Here is a 22,082-nt window from a genome sequence, read left to right as displayed (position 1 = left end):
AGCTGTAGGAACTTACTATTTTTCGTTGCCCTCCGGGCTAGTTTTGGAACTGGAAGAATGTTTCCATGTTCCAAGTCTTACTAAAAACATCATTTCAGTTTCTTGCTTAGATGCTAAGGGATTTTCCTTTTTAATAAAAGACAATAGTTGTTCGTTTTATTTTAAAGAGATGTTTTATGGATCTGCTAGATTAGTCAATGGACTTTATTTATTAGATCACGACAAACAAGTATATAACATAAATACCAAAAGGGCCAAAAAGGATGATTCAGATCTCACCTATCTGTGGCATTGTCGATTAGGCCATATAAACTTGAAACGCTTAGAAAGACTTCAAAAGGAAGGAATTCTAGAACCATTTGACTTAGAGGATTATGGTAAATGCGAATCATGTTTACTTGGCAAAATGACAAAGCAACCTTTCTCTAAAGTTGGAGAAAGAGCAAATGAACTATTGGGTTTAATCCATACAGATGTATGTGGACCAATGAGTACAAATGCTAGAGGTGGTTTCAGCTACTTTATCACTTTCACTGATGACTTCAGTAGATATGGTTATGTCTACCTAATGAAGCATAAGTCTGAATCCTTTGACAAATTCAAGGAATTTCAGAGTGAAGTAGAGAATCAATTAGGCAAGAAGATTAAGGCACTGCGGTATGATAGAGGCGGTGAATATCTGAGCTATGAATTTGATGACCATCTGAAAGAATGTGGAATTCTATCAGAATTGACTCCTCCTGGAACACCACAATGGAATGGTGTGTCGGAACGGAGGAACAGAACCTTGCTAGACATGGTCAGGTCAATGATGGGTCAGGCCAAACTTCCATTAGAATTTTGGGGACATGCACTAAATACAGCTGCACTCACTATAAATAGAGCTCCGTCTAAAGCTGTCGAAAAGACTCCATACGAATTATGGTTTGGAAAGCCTCCAAATGTGTATTTTCTTAAGATTTGGGGATGTGAAGTATACGTCAAACGATTAATTTCAGACAAACTTCATCCAAAATCTGACAAATGTATCCTTGTGGGCTATCCAAAGGAAAGAAAGGGGTATTACTTCTACAATACATCTGAGAACAAGGTGTTTGTTGCTCGAGATGGTGCCTTTTTGGAGAAAGATCACATTTCCAAAATGACAAGTGGGAGAAAAGTAGACCTCGAAGAAATTCGAGTCGAACAACAAACTCTAGAGAATGCTCAAGATGACACTCAGGATGAAACTCAGAGATCTTTAGAAAAATCTGGTGAGAATCATGGTCAATCTAGAAATGTTACCCCGCGTAGATCGCAAAGATATAGATCTCAACCGGAAAGGTACTTAGGTATTTTGACGAACGAGAGCTATGACGTTCTATTACTTGAAAGTGATGAACCTGCGACTTACAAACAAGCTATGATGAGCCCTAGCTCCAAGCAATGGCAAGAAGCCAAGCAATCTGAATTAGACTCCATGTCTGAAAACCAAGTATGGGATTTGGTCGATTTGCCAGATGGCTACCAAGCCATTGGAAGCAAATGGGTTTTCAAACTGAAAAAGGACAAGGATGGGAAACTTGAAGTTTTCAAAGCTAGATTGGTTGCAAAAGGTTACAGGCAAGTCCACGGTGTGGATTACGATGAAACCTTTTCACCAGTTGCAATGCTAAAGTCTATTCGGATAATGTTAGCAATCGCTGCATATTACGATTACGAAATATGGCAGATGGATGTCAAAACTGCTTTCTTAAACGGCATTTTAACAGAAACTGTGTTTATGACACAGCCTGAAGGTTTTGAGGATCCAAAGAATGCTAAAAAGGTATGCAAGCCAAAGAAGTCAATCTACGGATTGAAGCAGGCATCCAGGAGCTGGAATATACGTTTTGATGAAGCAGTCAGTGACTTTGGTTTCATCAAAAACGCAGACGAATCTTGTGTATACAAGAAGGTCAGTGGGAGCAAAATTGCTTTCCTAGTATTATATATCGACGACATATTACTTATCGGAAATGACATTCCTATGTTGAACTCTGTCAAGATTTGGCTTGAAAAATGTTTTTCGATGAAAGATCTAGGAGAAGCACAGTACATATTGGGCATCAAGATTTACAGAGATAGATCTAAAAGGATGATTGGACTTAGTCAAAGCACTTATATCAATAAGGTGCTTGATAGGTTCAAGATGGCGGACTTTAAGCGAGGCTACCTACCCATGTCTCATGGAATGACTCTAAGCAAGAATCAGTGCCTAAAAACACTTGATGAGCGTAGACGAATGAATGGGATTCCATATGCATCATTGATTGGTTCAATAATGTATGCTATGATATGTACACGCCCGGATGTTGCGTACGCACTCAGTGCTACGAGCAAATACCAGTCAGACCCAGGAGAGGCGCATTGGACTGCTGCCAAGAATATTCTGAAGTACCTGAAAAGGCACAAAGATGACTTCCTGGTCTATGGTGGAGATGATGAATTAATTGTTAAAGGCTATACGGGCGCAAGTTTCCAAACCGACAAAGATGATTTCAAATCACAGTCTGGGTTTGTCTTCTGCCTCAACGGAGGTGCAGTAAGCTGGAAAAGTGCTAAGCAAAGCACCATTGCGGATTCTACAACTGAAGCGGAGTACATTGCTGCACATGAAGCAGCAAAGGAAGCTATATGGCTAAGGAACTTCATAGGTGAACTTGGTGTAGTCCCCTCCATTAAAGGACCAATAGCCCTGTATTGTGATAATAACGGAGCTATTGCGCAAGCAAAGGAGCCTAGACACCACCAGAGGGTCAAGCATGTACTTCGTAGATTTCACCTTCTACGAGAGTTCGTTGAAAGAAAAGAAGTCGAGATAAACAAGATTGGAACTGATGACAACATATCAGATCCATTGACTAAACCTCTGCCGCAGGCGAAGCACAACTCGCACACTGCAGCTATGGGAATCAAGCATATTGGAGAATGGCTTTGATAACCCTGTTTAATGTTTTAAAGTTTTTAGAGTTTAAATCTTTGTAAAACATTATTGGTTAATCATTCACAATAAATGAAAAAAATTCATTTTTCCATTTAATTTGTGGTTTATTAAATGATGAGTCCCTTCAATTTGACAATATATTCAAGATAGACTGTCAGGACCAGTCCTGTGACTAAGAAATGTCTATCAAGTGAACTTGAATGTCAAAGGTTGAAAATGGTCCCTAGTCGGAGTTTTCTATAAAATTGGACGCATAGAAAACGTTAGACGACTAGAATGCAAGATAACTAGTAGTTCTGTTTCTTGAACTATGTGGACATGGCAATGTCATAATCATTTGCATAGATACTTACTTTGGGAAGACGAGTATCGGACAAGACCTATGAAACTTTACTGTAAGAGATGAAAATCTGTCATAAGTAAATTTCATTAAAATTATTAGACACTAAATCCTCAATACCTGAGTGATTTGAGATTACTTGTTTGAGAACTGGTTGCTTTGACGTTGACCAACCGTCGCACCGTAAAAGGAGGCTATAAAGGCAACGCTCAGGTAATCACCTATCAAACGAAGTCTAATCTCAAGATCGCAAGATTGGGATTGTCCTCCCATAAATCGGGATGAGATGCTTAAAAGTTGTACAAGGCCACTCGGAGAGCTAGAAACTGTGAAATGCATGGCCGTGCTCGGATGAATCATAGGCTATGATTATCTGTTTATTTGATCAGCTGAACTCTGAAACCGAGAAACACCTCTGGACATAATAAGGATGACAACTCTTACCTTATGTTCAAGAGCAAGCATCGAGCGACAAAGGAATTAGGAAATGCACACTTGTCCCTAAGGACAAGTGGGAGACTGAAGGAAATAATGCCCTTGGTCCAAGTATGCATTCAATGTTAAGTCTAATAAATGCGGTTCAGTATTAATTAACAAGTTAATAATTCAGTGAGATCAAGTGAGCTGAATGCCTAGCTAGAGGCCGCTTCAGTTCAAGTGGAATTAATGATATTAATCCACAGCTTACTCTTGACTGAACCCGTAGGGTCACACAAATAGTACGTAAACGGATCAAGTATTTAATGGCATTAAATACTCCATCTATGGATATTCGGAATCGACGGATCTTGGTTTCAGTGGGAGCTGAGATCGTCACAGGCAAGAAATGAATACTCCGGAAACGATGATATTGCCGAAAACGGAAATATGGATCGTATCGGAAATATAAATATTATCCAAGTCGTAGATGTTGCCGGAAACGGAAACATGGTATGTATCGAAAAATATTATCGGAAATGGAAATATTGCCGGAATCGGAAATATTGCCGGAAACGGAAATATTGTCAGAATCGGAAATATTATCGGAATCGGAAAATAGTTCCGGAAACGGAAATATTAAATATTTGTTCGAAACGGAAATTAATTCCGGAATCGGAAATATTAAATATTGTTCGTATCAGAAATGAATTCCGGAACCGGGAATTTAATCGGAAGCGTATCGTACGAATAAGCATCGGACGAGGCCTGCCGGACGAAGGCCCAGCACGAAGCCAGGCCATCGCCCAGCAAGCCAGCGCGCCACAAACGCACCAGCCAAGGCTGTGCGAGGCCCACCGCAAGGCAGGCCCAGCGCGCGCCAAGGCTGCGGCAGCGTGTGGGCTTGCGGCAGTGGGCTGCGAGCTCATGGGTTGCGCGCGCGCGCATGGCGCCCCTCGTGGGCTGCTGTGCGTGCGTGTGTGTTTGTGTGCTACTCGAATCCTAAAGCTGCCGGGATTCGTCATATGATTAAATCTAATCCTAAAAGATTTAGTTTATTTAATTAGAGTCCTGGTAGGATTATAATTAAATAAATTAGTATCCTAATAGGATTCCAAATCTTTTTCCATAACTCTATAAATAGGTGCCTAGGGTCACATATTTACATCGAGCACTCAAGTATTCAAAGTGAGTTTTTGAGAGCAAAATTCAATTACACATTTGCCTATAAAGTGCCGAAAATAATAGTACCTTAAGGGCGATTCTAGTTGGTCAATCTTAAGGCGGATCCGGACGTGCTGTGGACTATCTACGGAGGGACGACACTTGGAGTCCTAAAGACTTGTTCTTGTTCGGTTCGGGCGCAGCTAGGGAAGGCACGCAACAAAGAGTATGCATCTAAACTATGCTAAATGATTATGTGTAAATAATATGTTTTCCTGGCTTTATGGTTTTTCCGCATGATTTATGAATTGTCATATGTATCATAACCTAACATGCTGCACATGAAGCAGCAAAGGAATCTATTTGGCTAAGGAAGTTCATAGGTGAACTTGGTGTAGTCCCCTCCATTAAAGGACCAATAGCTCTATATTATGACAATAATGGAGCTATTGCACAGGAAAAGGAGCCTAGACACCACCAGAGAGTCAAGCATGTACTTCATAGATTTTACCTTCTACGAGAGTTCTTTGAAAGAAAACAAGTCGAGATAAGCAAGATTGGAACTGACGACAACATCTCAGATCCATTAACTAAACCTCTGCCGGAAGCGAAGCACAACTCGCACACTGCAACTATGGGAATCAAGCATGTTGGAGAATGGCTTTGATGTCCTTAATAAATGTTTTAAATTTTTAGAGTTTAATACTTTATAAAACTTTTTTGGTTAACCATTCATATAAATGAATAGAATTCATTTTCCATTTAATTTTTTGGTTTATTAAATGATGAGTCCTTTCAATTTGACAATATATTCAAGATAGACTGTCAGGACCAGTCCTGTGACTAAGAAATGTCTATCAAGTGAACTTGAATGTCAAAAGTTGAAAAACGGTCCCTAGTCGGAAGTTTTCTATAAAGGTGGACGCATAGAAAACGCTAGACGACTAGAGTGCAAGATGACTAGTAGTTCTGTTTCTTGAACTATGTTGACATGGCAATGTCGCAGTCATTTGCATAGATACTTACTTGAAAAGATTAGTATCGGACAGACCTATGAAACTTTACTGTAAGTGATAAAAATCTGTCATGAGTAAATTTCATTACATTATTAGACACTAATCCTCAATACCTGAGTGATTTGAGATTACTTGTTTGAGAACTGGTTACTTTGATGATGTCAAGCGTCGCACCGTAAAAGGAGACTATAACGGCAACGCTCAGGTAATCACCTATCAAACGATTATCACAAGATTGGGATTGTCCTCCCATAAATCGGGATGAGATGCTGAAAGTTGTACAAGGCCACTCGGAGAGCTAGAAACTGAAAAAAGCATGGCCGTGCTCAAATGAATCATATGCTATCTTTATCTTTTTATTTGATCAGTTGAACTCTAAAACCGAGAAATACCTCTAGGCATAATAAGGATGAATACTCTTACCTTATGTTCATGAGCAGGTATCAAACGACAAAGGAATTAGGAAATGCACAATTGTCCCTAAGGACAAGTGGGAGACTGAAGGAAATAATACCCTTGGTCCAAGTATGCATTTAATTCTAAGTCTAATAAATGCGGTTCAGTATTAATTAACAAGTTAATAATTTAGTGAGATCAAGTAAACTGAATGCCTGGCTAGAGGCCGCTTCAGTTCAAGTGGAAATAATAATATTAATCCACAACTTACTCTTGACTGAACCCGTAGGGTCAAACAAATAGTACGCAAACGGATCAAGTATTTAAGTGAATATATTATTCATTAAGTACTCCATTTATGAACATTGGGAAACGACAGATCTCGGTTCTAGTGGGAGCTGAAATCGTCAAAAGGCAAAATAAAGAATACTCCAGAAATAATGATATTGTCGGAAACGGAAATATGGTTGATGACGGAAATATAAATATTATCCAAGTCGTAGATGTTGCCGGAAACGGAAACATGGTTCGTATCGGAAAATATTATCGGAAATAGAAATATTGTCGGAATCGGAAATATTTCCGAAAACGAAAATATCACCGGAATCGTAAATATTGTCGGAAAAGGAAAATATTTCCGGAATCGGAAATATTAACGGAAACGTAAATATTTGTTCGAAACGGAAATGAATTCCGGAATCGGAAAACGAATTGGAAGCTCGACGAGCGACAATCCGGCAAGCGAGCCAGCCCATCGCTCGACAAGCAAGGCAGCAGCCATGGGCCGCGCCCTTCGAGCAAGGCAGCAACCATGGGCCGCGCCAAGCTACAAGCAAGGCAACAGCCTCATGGGCCACGCCAAGCTGCAAGCAAGGCAGCACCTCATGGGCCGCGCCAAGCCTGCGGCAAGGCAGCATCGCATGGGTTGCGCCCAGGCAGCGAGCAGCGTGGGCCGCATCGCATTGGGCCGAGGCAGCACGCACACCAGCATGGTCCTTGTGGCTGCATTGGATTATTTCGTCTTGGGCTACATGAAATATCCGATTGCTTAATTCCCATGTAACCTTGAATTAAGTATTCCTAGTCTTACTGGAATTCAAATAATTAAGAGTTTAATTAATGTTGTAATTCTAATTGAATAAGAATTTCAATCCTAATAGGGTTGGTAATTCTATTCCTAGCAAGACTGAAATTCCTTATTTCCTACACTATAAATATGAGGCTAGGCCCTCATCATTACACACATCAATTGAATTGAAATCATATTTTTTATTCCCATTGTGTTCAAGGGAGAACACAATACAAGCCTAACCGAATACATAAAACCTCAAGTAAAATCCTAGTTGGTTGAATCTAAGGCGGATCCGAACATTCTGTGGACTTTCTACGAAGGGGAAACGTTTGGGGCTCTAAAGACTTGTTCTTGTTCGGTTCGGGAGCATCTAGGGAAGGCACGCATAACATTGTATGTCATCCAAATTATGCTAATTGACTATGTGGCAATTAATTTGGATTCTGGCTTTATGGTTTTTCCGCATGGATTATATTGTTGTATTATTCATAACTAACACACCTTACAGCTATAATTTACCGTATAGTACTTGACGAATCACCGTCGTACGATACAATTATTCGTTTCGCCTAGCTTACGAATATTTGCGATAAGATATACGATTCCGATCCAACGCCATATTGTATATTTATGTTTTTCCAAACTAATTCCCGAAAAGATATTAAATGAATTTCCGATTCATTTAATCCCATGATCTGTTACATGTCATTGGTGTGACCTTATAGGTTCAGTCAAGAGTAAGTTGTGAGCCTAATATAGATTAGTACTTACTGATCGAAAGCATTTCTCCAGCTAGCTGTTCCAATCACTTGATCTCACTAAATTAATTGTTCGTAATTAATCTGAACCTTGGTATTAGACTAATGCACCTTGGGTGAAGGACACATTTCCTTCACAAACGTACCTCCTCAAAAGGTGTGACCCGCAAAGCTCTGCGAAAGACTGCTATAGTTGTACGAGTGCGCTCCGCTCCTTCCCAAGAGGCAGCAAACGGGTAAGCCGTAACTCTAGGGCGAGCAAGCGCAAAGTCGGGAAAACGCTGATACGCCCAAATCTTCAAGCAAACAAGACATCAGTCAATCTTATGCATATAAAATACAATATACAAGTACAAGATACAAGTTCAAGGAGTTCCAAAAACCTCCAGCACTCCTCAGAGGGCAGCTATGCCGATCGAGCTCTCCAAGGCAGTCCTCGAAGCATTCTTCCTCCCATACAAGAGGTGGCTATACGCCAAGCTACCCAGTCGAGCCCCAAAACGGCCTGCAAATCCCTCAAAGGCCTGAAGTAACCCACCAGCACGCGACTATTCCTTCCCTGATAATCATTAGGCATACGAGCGCCAGAAGGAAGAGTCGAACCCTCTGCTCTGCCATAGTATCAGCCATATCAATACACCTCAATATCACTTCCACCGAAGCAACGGTGTCGCTATCAGTGATCAAATCTATATCAGGGCCCATCAAGTCCCTGACACCAGCAGATCTCCATGTTAAGTTGGAGTCAAAAGCGACCTCCCTCTCAGAAAACGGGAGGCCAATAATCATAGCAAACTCGAAAGGAGTAATGGTAGTCTCCCCCAGCTCTTATGGAAAGTGTCAGTGGTGTCCCACCACCACTCCAAGAGGGCCTGCGTCCAGGCTTTGACGCATGTCATTCCCTCCAAACCCCTGATTGCCTCCCAGAAGACGGCAAAACCGGTATGAGCCCAAATTCCCCGGGTCCCCTCATCCTCGTGAATAGTCCGAAAGTCCTGCATCCTCCAGATACCAGAACACTCGGATTTCCATCATGTCAGTCTAACTAAAAAATGGGTCAGTACAAACAAATACAATTCAAATAGAAAGTTTAAAAGCAGAGTACCAGGCATACCAAGCCAGAACGTGGACGCTGAGACAAATGATGTCTCGGGTGGAATACAAGGTCCGTCGGCTGCCATCCAAGACCATCGAAAGTAGGTCTTCCTCGAGGTGTCATGCCTGAGGGAAGCGCCTCCATGTCAGCAGCTTCATTATCAGAAGCATCCTCCATAACCGCTCGACTACTCGAGCACTCAGCTAACTTCCTCCGAGTGTGACGAGGCATACTAGAAGTATTCAAATACAAAAATCAACATCCACGTTTGGGGGCTATCTCATACTAGCCCGTACAAAATTCAAAAGCCTAAACATCCCTAGTGACAGTACAAGTCTAGCCGGGGACTTCTATTTCAAGAGGCTATTCAAAGCCAACACCAACGTCTGGGCTATCCATGCCTAAGAGGCCATTCAAGTTCTATGCCAACGTCTAGGATATCCTTGCCTAAGCAGGTATTCAAGTTCTACACCAACGCCTAGGCTATTTATGCCTAAGCTAGCATTAAAGTTCTACACCAACGTCTAGGCTATCCAAGCCTATTCTTATACAAGGCCCATAAAGGTCCCCATTAGAGTCGGCATCTACAAATTCTAAGTACAAGATTCCAAGTGAAAAAATTCAAGTTCATATTTTACAAAGTTCTAACAGTTCATGTTCGAGATGGCTATCAAAAAATTTGCATACAAAGTACAAAAGTCTATTGCCATCCTCATTTCAACATGTCAAAAAATTCAACAAACTTCGACATATTCAAGCAGCAAATTCAACATCAACAATACAAGAACATTTAAGCACATAAAATTCGTCCTACATGCCATTCTCAGGTGATTTCAAAAGAAAACACTAGTAGAAAATTCCTTAAAGGTGGCTGCTTAAAGGAGTCATTTGATTTACAAAACATTAAAAAAAATTAAAAGAAACTCCTCCCTCCTCGTTAATGAGAAGCGCATCTTTTGATTTATTTCTCGATGCTTCCCCTTTCTGCTTGTCACTTCTTCCTGCTTCTCACTTCTTCCCCACCACCGACCATCCCAAAAGACCACCATATTGTGGCAGCCATATCTCCCCCTCAAGTGTTTCTGCCCCTGCTTCTCACTGCCGACTCGCTACTGATGGAAGCCGCCACCCCGCAACAGCCTCCTCTCCTCTCCTGGGAAAAGACTCGCACGCACCGCCACCGTCGTCGGCTCGCCTCTTGCTGGACACCGCTAACAGGCTAGTTCTACACGTTCTCTTCTCGAATCGGAGAATATTTTTCTGCTAATTGTAAATTTTTCAATTTAATTCGAATCAAAACCCTAACAGTTTACAACTTTCAGACACCAACTTTGTTAATTTGACACTGCCGGAAAATCTAAGCGGGTGTTCTCTGTAAAGACGATCTTTCAGATGTAAGTAACCTCTTATTTACATTATCCAAATATTTGAGGTTATGGATGTTTATGTCCATGTGTTGTACATGCTGAGTTGAAAATTTGACTTCTTGTTGTAGCTTTCAGTTGATATCTTCCTGACTAAATTATATCAAATTTGCTGATTTGTATCAGCTTTGTGATTGATAATTGTAAAAGTAATTTGACTATAACTGATGTTTAAGAAGATTCTTTGGTATATTTCTAAATATAATAGAACTTTTTGGTGTTAGTTATGATCATGTTAATGATGATGATAAATTTAGTTTATATATACTCCATATTTCTTTTCTATGTTGATGGCTCAGTATGAATCATGATATGTGATCGGGTTGTGGATGGATTAATATTCAAATGGAAAGACCATAAGCAAGAGAGGTTTTATTGGGAGGTTCGGGATATGTGACAGAAATTGCTTCACTTCAAAGATGTCTTGAAGTTGTCTGGTATAGGGGTTTTAACATTGTTGGCTCAAATTATTTTAAGAGGAAAATTTATGGCTCAAAGAAATGGATAGAGACAACAGAGTGTGCGCCACTATTATGTTTTTGTTTTTATCTTCAAGGAAAGAGAGATGTAAGCCAAGTTCATGGACCTATGGATAGACTTGTCATCAAATAGGACATTGACATTAAGGAAGGTGTTGCTATGTTTGGTGATGGTTCTATGCAGAATATCAAGGGTTTGGAGTTAGTTTTCTGAAAACAAGCCAAAGGAATCACAAAAATCATGGGGTTGTTGTTATAAATAAGATGTAAATGCTTATATGGGCTAATCAATATTAGTTATGAAATTCTGAAGTCTCAATTATATACTTTTCATGGGTGTCACTTATATATCTTTGTTTCTTTCTTGTTTCAATCCTTTAGTTCTTACGTTTTATATTTATCTACTGGCTTCTTTTAACAGGCCAATATTTTTCAGTATCAGGGCCATTCGAGGACCCTCATCAGTGTTGAAGCCAAGCATCAAAAGAATGGACTAAAACAACACAACGTACTTGTAATAGATCCTGGTCATGTAAGTATATTCCCTTTGTTTTTGAGCTTGCAAGAGATTGGCCTGTTAGCACCCCCTCTCCTATCCATGTGCCATAAACATCACTTAAATGTTTGAAAATAAGCATAAAATGTAGTTTTTCTTTTTTACATGGAAAATCACATTAAGCCTTTGTTCATTGATGCATTTAGGCTACTGGTTATGTGCTGGAATCGTTAATAACACATGCATATGATACGGCCAGATTCTATAATCTTGGTTAATCTCATCAAAATATAAGTATTTGATCCCATTAATGGCAATGATCTTGTTCAGTTTGCTGAATTTACTAATTTTTCTACTGTCAAATATGGGGTTTCTGATATAGATTACAAAACTTTCATCTTTGCTGTTGTCATGTTTTTGATTCTCGAGTAGTTTTCTACAATTGTTTTTAGGCTTCTGGTTAGGCTTAAACAAATAGTGCCTGTTCGAATTTGGTTGATAAAAAAAGGATGATTCCTGGAGTTCCTAGAAACTTCGGAAGGGTAGATTATAGAAGTTTCTCTCATCAGCTCAAAAGGAAGAAGTCTTTTGCAGGTAAACAAGTACCGCAAGGAAGAAGTCCCAGATCGAGGTACCAGATGCCTCATTTTCATTTAAGGATTACCAGAAATCCCAGATCGAGGTACCAGATGCCTCATTTTCATTTAAGGATTACCAGGGATCCTAGATCGAGGTTCCTAGATGCCTCATTTCCCTTTAAGGATTACTAGAAGTCCCAAATTCCTGATTTCCAGTTTTAAAAAATGTTTACCCGTTACCCGCCTTCATTTCTGATATTTACTTTTTATCCCGTCATCCCAAGTCAAAGTAAGTGTATTATGTTTTCGAAAAGCTCCATTCCCTGTTTGGACGTCTTCAATGACTCTGTGAGAAGTCAGTTCAAGTCGATAGATCCCTGATGACTCGTGAGGGAACTGTTGACATTCCTAGTGATGAACCTTAAGTCAAACGTTATCACTCGGGGGATCGCAAGACCCTCGTTAGAATTTGGTCTTAACCAGACTAAGTTCTAGACGCATTTCGTCTACCAACACTTTGATTATCGTCTTGCCCAGACTCAATCAAAGTGGGGGATAACTTTAGACGGCTACATTTATCCCTAGGCCCGGCGTGGTGTGCTCGATGATCAAACCAAAAACCACTTGACTAAGCTTTCCTAAGTATGCGATGAACGATCCGTGACTGACTGATGATCCCGTAAACCATATTTCCATTTTAAGAAAAATCTATTTATAGTAACTTCTATGCTTAACCGCTGCCCAGAATAGTAACCGTATAAGATAAATATTCAAGTGATTAAGTTGCATTACAACTGATCCTCGGATAAAGAACAAGAGATGCATCCCAACCAGTATTCTCAAGAGATAAAACCGTGAGTGAGATTCGGATAAAATCAGATAAATCTGGAAAAGTGAAGTAAAACACCAGCACTAGAAAATTCTAGCGCTCGGCATATAAGCGCCATAATATTTCCAGCGCACCAAACAGAGCGCCATAATTTTCCGGCCCTGCCATTTGGTTCTCACCCAATCACGAAAAGATAGAGTTTTAATCCAGCTGTCAAAAACAGATTTGGCGCTGACTTGTCAACCGCTAGAAAATAATAGCGCTCCTGATCAGAGCACTTGAATATTCTAGCGCTACAGGTCGCTTTGCTGAAAACTCTCATTTTCTCGATTTTATCTTATTTTGGCCTGTTTTACTATAAATAGGGCCTCTAGAATCCGGAAAATAACACACAATCCTAACCTAGCTAAAACCCTAAGCTTGAGTATTGACCAAAGCCTTACACTGTCCCGTAATCTCGCCCGTCTGCCATATTAACACACTTTTAAGCAGACGCTGCTCGCACGATCACCCAGTTCGGTCCAGACGCTTCCGAAGCTCTGACCAAATCCTTAGCCTAAACACACAAAACTCTGGAAGAATCCCACCCCGCAGTAAGTTAGTTACCGAAAAGTTCGATGGTTAAAAGGAAAGCTAGCAAAGTCAAGTGGTAGGTTTTCCTGAGAATCGCATTGTAGCCTACGCTATTCTATAACCTGAAATATATATTTTTATTTCTTTCATCACCTTATAAATCTGCTCACTTAATCTGTTATATTGTTCACGCCTAAATCAGATAATCTCTGGACAAACCGGTTTATTGTTAGGAACCTTGAATTAATCCAAATCACCGTTTAGACATCTGTTTATAAATATCTGTGCATTAAAACCAACTCAGGTTAGTAATGTAGTACAATGCATTTCCCGTTCGTTGTCGCATTGAACTAGTAAGGACCGTCACGTGAGCTAATGTTGAGAACTCCCCGTATTAGTAAACGTCCCCCGGACTTTCAATCTCTACTCCGCTGGATGTTTGTTGAGGGATCTCCACATCAGGGATCACAAGGGAACCTATGGTCGTTGTGAGTCCAATATGGTTGCATTCCATGCATATCACGATAACCGAGTTTTGTCAGTTTTCTTAAACTGAATGGCGACTCCTACAGACTAGTAAAAAGGAGGCTAACGCCCACAATTATTTCCTATTTACTTAATATGCTTGCCACATCCAGGGGAAAAGTCGTGCGGGCCGTATACTCCTTTTTAGAGGCGCCCCGTCGTTTTTTTCGACCCCCTCACAGACGCTAGGATGCCATACGCTAGAAATATCTAGCGCTAGTGTTTTACTTCCACATTTCTAGACTTTTCCTATTTTATTCCGAATTTCTATCTCGTTCACGGTTTTATCTCTTTTAAAAGTACTAGTTGGAGTGCAACTCTTATCTTTTCTTCAAGGATTAATTGTAGTGCAACTTAATCTCTTGAAATATCTTATACGGTTACTATTTTGGGTAGCAGATAAGCATGGAAGTTACTATAAATAGCAGTTACTAAAAAGAGAAATATGTCTATGTGTGCCTCGTTGCACTATTTTAGTAAACACATATGAAGGGTATGCTCACGTAAGCCACTGCATGTGTAGGGTATACTTTTCAGTCCTATTTAGTAAGTTACATAGGGAGGGTATGCTCACGTAAGCCACCGCATATGTAGAAAGTGTCAAGGTGGATTGAATTAGAAAACTTTCGTGCCTAGTGCATAACCCGCATGTTAAAAGGCATGTTACGGACTCAGCATCATGTTGATAGAGAACACTGGAGTAATTTCACTTGAGTCTTGAATGTATTGATCACAAGTCCTAATTATTCTAAAAGAAGCATCATTTGGTTGTTCGTTTATTAAATGTCTTATTTGGTTATGTCTCGAGTCGGCTTATAAATAAAATATTAATAAAGTGCAACCCGAAGAAGCTTCAAAACTCTTTGAACGTAGATACCTTGAGTATGAACAATGGGGGGAGTATCTCGCCAAGGGGTTGTACTCCAATGAGTGATACAAGATGTTGTTTCATTCTTTTTATGCGTTGGAATTCCGTCGCTATGGTCCGCCACGGTTACTTTTATTCTTTTGGTGTTTGGTTGGCTCCCAGCGCCTCTCCGAACGGACTCTTCTTTATTGGGTTAGTTTGATGATTATTATAATTAATCTATGAGTCAGGAGTCGTGTCTTGAGTTGAGTCTTGTCTCATAATTAATTGTTTATTAGTTGGATTTTACATGTGGTTTTAATTTACTATTATTGTTGGAATGAAGCATGCTAGTTTTAGGATTTCATTCTAGCTTGTTGTACTCAACTTTTGCTAATTACGTGCTTTGTGTTTTGGTCATGGCCTTTGCTTTAATGACCCTATGATGATCCATCATTTGCACTTGCATTATTGGGGAGTAGATTATCAATAACAGGTAGATGACTTGCAAGTGAAGTTATCTACAAATGGGATTGGTTGAGTGGGTTTATTTTCACTTGCATTGTTTTAAACGCTGATTATTCTATTTAGTCTAGATTATTATGATTTCAAGTTTAGTTAATGGATTTTGATTTAAAGTATTTTGGTTTGGGATGTTATGGTTCCAACTTGTATGGAGGACATTAACTATTATTAATTATGGTTTTGAAAGTTAGTTAATTACGCTACGTAATTATGGTACTAGCCTAAGCCGTTATCACGGTGGCTGTAATACTTTAGTAATTCCTTTATTTTAAGTTGAAAAATGGTTTTATAAAAGCAAGGAATTATAAGGGTGTTACACTATAGGTCACATGAATCAAATTGATCAGGTTGAATTTTTGCTATTGGTTTCTGTTTCAGTCAGGTTGTTTGCTGGTTGTTGACGTTAGTTGACTACGGATGGTGCACAGTCTCTTGTTGGTCTGCAGTGGTTGCAGAGATGTTGTAGCTTGCTAATTTGTTTTGCAGGGGTTTGTGTCATTTTTTCATAGTAGTTTTTTGTTGGTACGGGTGGTCTGCTTCAGTGTTAACTTGTGGTTCCTGCTAGGCAGCTGATATGTTATGTATAGCCGATGGCAACAATGATGTAAGTGTGGTATTGCTATGACAATTGTGCGTGTTTTAGTTGAGGTTGGTGGTTTAATTTTCCTGCAGTTGTGTGTGTTATTTCTAGAAATCCTCAACACATATCTGCCTCCAAGTCTGTTGGTATAGTTGAACTTAGTGGTGTCCCTAGACATTCGAATTTCAAGGAGTTTCTCATTCTTGTAGGTCCTAACTTTCGTGTCTAGCCAAACAAATCCTCTACTTTGATTAGGCCTCCATCAATGGTTGATGTACTCCTTTCTTTTATCCCACAAAAAGGAAGAGGTTGCGACCCCAAACACAATGTGTTTCAACTGTGTTGTCTCTTCTTCATCTTGTAATCGCTGGTAAGAAAGCCGACGATCCTTGAAATTGATCGTTAGTCATATTCCTCTGTCATGAGGAGGGGGAACAATGTTTTAATTATTATTTTATAAGGTGGAATAATTAGATAAAGTGAGGGATTTCCCTATGTTTTCAAGCGTGGAGATGTAAACTAAATCTCTATAAAAGTAAACTAAATTGTTGTAAAAGTAAATTAAATAATAATGGAACTTTGATTATAATTTGTTTTTTCTTAAAATATTAAGTCAAAACCTATTAGCTCAAATGGTAGAGCAATGTGTCATTGCACATGGATGTAGGTTCAAATCCTACATAGGTTGGTGCGTACATTATTAATTAGAAATATTCAAAAGTAAATAAAAAAAACTCAAAAAGTAAATAATATTAACTTAAAAGTAAATTAAAAAAATGCAAAAGTAAATCAGAAAATCTCAAAAGCATATGTACAATCTAATGCTTAAAAGAAATAAATGAGCTTAGAAAGAAACTCTTTTGGTAGAAAACTAATTAAACACACAACTAAACTCCAAGTATGTGATGCTTTTCTGCTCAGCAATAGGAAGGATCGAAGTATGCTTGAGTTCTAGGTATAGCATGATGGTTCAGTTCATGGAGTTGAGGTTTTGGGCGGGAGGTAGAAATGTAGTTAAGATGGAAAATGTGTTTATCTATCAACGAATCAGTTTGGTAAAATGCAAAGAGCAGGCACATCATCTAAAGTGGTAAGGAGCTATAAACAAATAAGAAAGAAGTATATGAGGTTAAAGTAAATGTTTTCAAATTAAAGTAATTAAAATAATACAAAAAGTAAAGATGAACCTACGTGGGATTCGTGTAGGGGAATACAGTTAAACATAATAACATGTGCGGAAACAATCCCCAAAGCCAGGAAACATGTATAAAGCACAGATTAAGCTGAAGCGTGTTTTCCACAAATTGTCAACGAACACAAACTTAGAACTCCACTTGTCGTTCCTCTACTTGGTTCACCGACACGATCAGATCCGTCTTGATTATCGTAGCTTAGACAATCGATCAAGAGTTTGTGCTTTTGGGAAGAACTCACTTTGGAGGCACAGAGAGAATTAGGGTTCTCTGTGTCTAGGGTTTGAGTAATGAATTGTGTGTGTTGGAAAATAATACAATTTGCCTATTGTATTAATGATGTAACCGGCCAAGACTAAAGAGCCTTGACCGGCCACATACGAGCACATGGACCACACAGCCCGCCGCCCAGCAACACGCACTGCAGGCCGAAGCCAACAGCGCGCGCGCCGAGCAGCTGGGCCATGGGCCATGAGCCTGCTCGCTCGTCGCTGCGTTGTTGCTGTTGCATGTTGTTGCGTGCTCGCGCACAATGGGCTAGCCTTGCCCGCCTTTGCTCGCGAGCTTGCTGGCTCGTTGGGCCTTGCACGTTTACGTGCTTGGCTCGACGGGCCGGCAACTCTGATGCCCTTCGTATTCGCGATTTGATATATTTCTGTAGACACCTACTTTTGTCCCCATTCCCGAAAAGGAAAGGTTCGATGATGAAAGCATAAATCTCCACTTGACAACGCATCCCCTATAAAATACACGAATCTCAATTCCACTTTTCATTTCACCCGAAACCTGCTATTTATGGAAACCTGCTAAAAATAGTAACTGCCGTAAAAGGTAGCTTCTAAAAGTGGCAAATCATAAAGGATAGAAACCTGTCAGAATTAGGTGTTGCATTCCAACATAAATCCTAAATGAGATAGAAAACTGCGAGAATCCTATTCCTAATATGATTCGGAAATAAGAGTTACGTATTAATTAAAATCCTAACGAGCCTAGAGTTCGTAACGGGCCCAGACGCATTCCGTCATAAAATTGATACGCGCTAAAAGACTCGATTAAGTCTCAAACTCTACGGATTTCAGGAATCCGAATCTGACTAAAGAAAATAGCCCAGACCCTATTTTCAACGCCTGGCTCTAGGGGCCGAAATCTTCGGCGCCCAGGCCTGGGCGCTGAAGATACCTGGGTACGTGTTTTTTCCTAATTCTTTGTGGATTAGAACTCTGCAATTCTATCTTTCCACGAACTCTTCCCTATAAATAGACCCCTAAATTCGACGTGAAAAGAACACACAACACATAATTATATTCTGAGTATTGACTCCAACCCTTAGCCTAAGCCTCTCGCTGCGAAATTGTTCACGCGTTCTTTCGCAATCGATCCATAAATCGAACAGAACGTATCCTGTCCCATAATTGAGATTCGTTAAATAAAAAGGAGAAATAGCAAAGTCAAAGTGGTTAGTTTTCTGAGAACCGTGACGCACCTCTCAAGGGTGCGTCGTAATGTGTCCCTTTTCGATGATTTAACTGCTTTCCTCGCCCTCTTTATGAACTGTTAAACTAACCTAATCTGATTGTTCTATCACGCCTAACAAATATAATATTTTTGGGAAATCGGATTATCATGCTAGGTCCCTTAATGCTATTTAAATCAGATAATCACGATCGAATTAGTATTATATGTTGCATATTGCTAAAATCAATTCAGATTAGTTTAATAGTTAACGCATGTCCCTTCAATTATTTATGCTGAGATAGTAAGGATATCCTGCCTCTGGAGTTATCGACGAGCGAAGTACTCCTCTCGGTAGTTACAGTCCCCCGAACCCTCAATCTCTACCTTGCGGGTGTATGTTGAGAGATCCCCACACCAGGGATCACAAGGGAACCTACGGCCGTCGTGGTCAAACATAATTGCACTCCCTTTATGTCACGATAACCGGGTTTTGTCAGTTTTTCTCATTGTCGTTAAAAACTGAATGGCGACTCCTATATTACTAGTCAATTGGGTGTATACTCACAGGAAATCCAATTACACTTGATTGAATAAAAGAATCGTCACACCCACGAGGGACGAGGTCACGCATTAGCCTCGTGCTTTTTCGACCCCCTCACAGTGGCGACTCCACTGGGGATAGTGAAGGAAATACTCGTGCTTGTAGGTAATCAAAATAGCCGAAGGGTGAAACGATCCTACCCCGCGTTTATTTCCCCATCAAGTTGGGACGACCTGAAAATCAGCATATTAATGTGAATGGGCAGAACCTCATAACGAATCTCGGCTCCCTCGGGAGTTGGGACTAAGGATACCTCTTTTTCGCCAATAGGGGGTGCATACGCCGCGCATGTCGCCCACTCGGTACTTGTGCAGGTAGTACACCTATCCCGAACCCAATCGCTCGCTCATTAGGTCCCTCTCGCCTGCATTGCCCCTTGGCTTGCACTTGCGGGTTGGCCTCTTGAGCGAAATTCGTCTGTTGAAGACACTACCTCGACCGGGGCATGTGTTGGATCTACGATAGAAGCGGTACCAAGCCAGGCGCAGATAAACTACCCATAGAAGCCTATCATAAACTACGTGGCATATTTAATTTTCAAATCCATGTTTGTAATGTAGTTATGTGTAGCGAAATATGTGATTGTGTGTGACAAACTATCCTAGAAAACCAACGAACTTAAAAATTGCCTAAACATTCATAGACTAATTTGCCAAAGAGTTATACCGAAACACGTGTTCCGCAAACCCGAATGATCGCCACAAAAATAAGCGACGCTCGGGATGGCCTGTAACGAATCCCACAAACGCTGTTACGCGTAAAGGACGTTATTAGGAAAGCACGCAAATCGAAGTCGCATAAACAGAAGACAGAAAACGAGAACCAGCCGGGGACGCATTTTCAACGCCCCTGGCTGGGCGCCAGAATATATCACGCCCCTCGCTGGGCGCTGAAGTTGCTGCTTGGCCTTCTGGTCAGGCGCAGCAGCCTCGGTGCCCGCGCGAAAGGAAAATACGTAGCGCAAAAAAAAAATGTTCATAAAAAGAATTGCTACGAGGGCGTAAGAAAAGCACTCGATTTCAAAGCGATTTGTGAAAAAAATTTAATAACTCTTTGTGTCGTTATTAGGCCCCCTACGACGACAATGTTCGGCACCAAAACCGAACATGGTAATAACTATGAATGTCACACGGGCAAGTGTTTCGAAAATCCAAAGAATGACCAAAAAAAACCCCAAAAAAGTGTACCAAAGAAAGAGTGAAAAACCAATAGAGAGAGTCGAAGTCTAAACTAAGTAATGCTTGAAACTTTGGGAACCTAAACTTTAGCTTATCTTATGTCTAGGACTGGTCCTGCCACTTGGTGCCGATCAGGGAATCAACGGTTAGTGCGTCTCGAAGATACATCGCCAACATCAGGTTTAGTGACTCCAAGCTCCGTCCGTCGTCCCTCATTGCAAGGATCTCCGTTTCCCCAACCTCGATTCGCACTTTCAAACATGTCCATCGAAGATTTGTGAGACCAGATGGTCCAAATGACTCAACTTATGGGCCAACTGAAAATGGAAAATGAAGCTTTAGCGGCTGCGCAAGCCAAAAATGACCTCGATAACGAGAAGAGGATTGAAAAAATGGTCCTACAGCAAACCATGGGGAGCAAATACTTCTCCCTCGATCCTAAACCTTTTCCTGGCAAACTACCAGAAAAGTTCAGTTCATCTGACTTACCAAAGTTCAAGGCCACGGACAACCCCCGTGATCATCTACTGAGCTTTGTGAATACCATGAACTTGAAAGGCGTGGACAAGTCCATGTATTTAACTGCCTTTCCTTTGTCCTTGGAACCTGTGCCGCTCAAATGGTACTATCACCAGGACCCTAAGCTCTTCCCCACTTGGGAAGACTTTGTCAATGTCTTCATCAAGCAATACTCGTCGAACATGGATTTCCAGGTCACCATGCGCGAGCTGGAAGTTCTCTTCCAAAAGAAAAATGAGGGTTTCACGACCTACTTTGCTAGATGGAGGGACCAGGCGGCCCAGCTAATCAATAGGCCTCCCGAAACAGAATTAGTCCAAAAATTCATTGACAACCTGGACCCGGCTTACAGACAACACCTTAGGTACCTGGGACTTGACACTTTCAAAAGAGTTTATGATGTGGGAATAAAGATTGAGGACGACCTCGCCAAAACCATACAAAGCAAACCCACATATAAGAACAACACCTATAATCGGGGTAACACATCCCAAGCCCAAGAAGTCCATGCTGTAGAAGAGACTCCCGCCCGAAGAAGCCCTGGAAGATGGGTCCGAGACCGAAAGTTTGCCCCACTCGGGTCGACTTTGGTACAAGCCTTTGAAAGACTAACCAATCAAGGAAAGTTGAGACCTATAGGCCCCACCCGTGACCCTCCTGTCAAAAGCAAATATTGGGTCGAAGGTACTTACTGCAAATTCCATCAAGGAAATGGGCATGACACTGGAAACTGCTGGAATCTAAAACATACGATCCATGACATGATAGAGGATGAAGTGATACCTCTCCCTAATGTTGGCAAACCCAACAACAACAAGAGCCCACTCGGCTCTTGTCACATCTCTTTCGACCAACCAGAGAATTTCGACCCCACGGTGTATATTACACCTCGAGGTGCACCACCCGCTGTGGTCCCTATGGATCGAATCGAGAGAGAAGTGTGTGGTGTGTGGAATGATGATGCTGAAGATATTTACCTATCTCAAGTGTCGGGCTAGGACCTCTTCACTGAAACTTGGCCCGGGTACGCTCTCATTGACACCACCCCTCAGGAGC

General features: G+C 40.8%; 1 long non-coding RNA gene across 1 annotated transcript; it reads left to right on the top strand.

Moving 5' to 3' along the window:
• The first annotated feature begins 10,174 nt into the window (after positions 1-10,174).
• Positions 10,175-16,635, top strand: LOC110798907 (uncharacterized). The gene is made up of 3 exons (XR_002536238.2): positions 10,175-10,618; positions 11,549-11,659; positions 15,879-16,635. It is a non-coding gene; the product is annotated as an uncharacterized lncRNA (long non-coding RNA).
• The last annotated feature ends 5,447 nt before the right edge of the window (positions 16,636-22,082 follow it).

Source organism: Spinacia oleracea, chromosome 1 (genome assembly GCF_020520425.1).
Source record: "Spinacia oleracea cultivar Varoflay chromosome 1, BTI_SOV_V1, whole genome shotgun sequence".
Taxonomy (NCBI): domain Eukaryota; kingdom Viridiplantae; phylum Streptophyta; class Magnoliopsida; order Caryophyllales; family Amaranthaceae; genus Spinacia; species Spinacia oleracea.
Note: the sequence above shows the minus strand (reverse complement) of the source record. Positions and strands in the feature narration are given on the sequence as shown.